Raw genomic sequence first — 281 nt, 5'->3', positions numbered from 1 at the left:
TAGATATACTGCGCCTGCGTATACACTGACCACGGTAGTGGTGCGGGTAGTCTATATACTTCGCGATTGGAGTGGCCAAACTATTTAACTGAAATATAGCCTTTTTTCCCGTCTGCAGATGGGTGCTTTAATAGTAAAATAACGAGTGAATTCGGAGCAATGTTTCAGTCGCATTTTCGGCGGCTTTAGCGTCTACGGCCAGAGGTCTTTTAAAACATAATAGTTGTATACATTGAAGTTGGCGCAATTGCAAGCGATTACAAGGTGCGACTCATGGTAAA

This window comes from Amblyomma americanum, chromosome 2 (assembly GCF_052857255.1).
Source record: "Amblyomma americanum isolate KBUSLIRL-KWMA chromosome 2, ASM5285725v1, whole genome shotgun sequence".
In the NCBI taxonomy this organism is placed as follows: domain Eukaryota; kingdom Metazoa; phylum Arthropoda; class Arachnida; order Ixodida; family Ixodidae; genus Amblyomma; species Amblyomma americanum.
Note: the sequence above shows the minus strand (reverse complement) of the source record.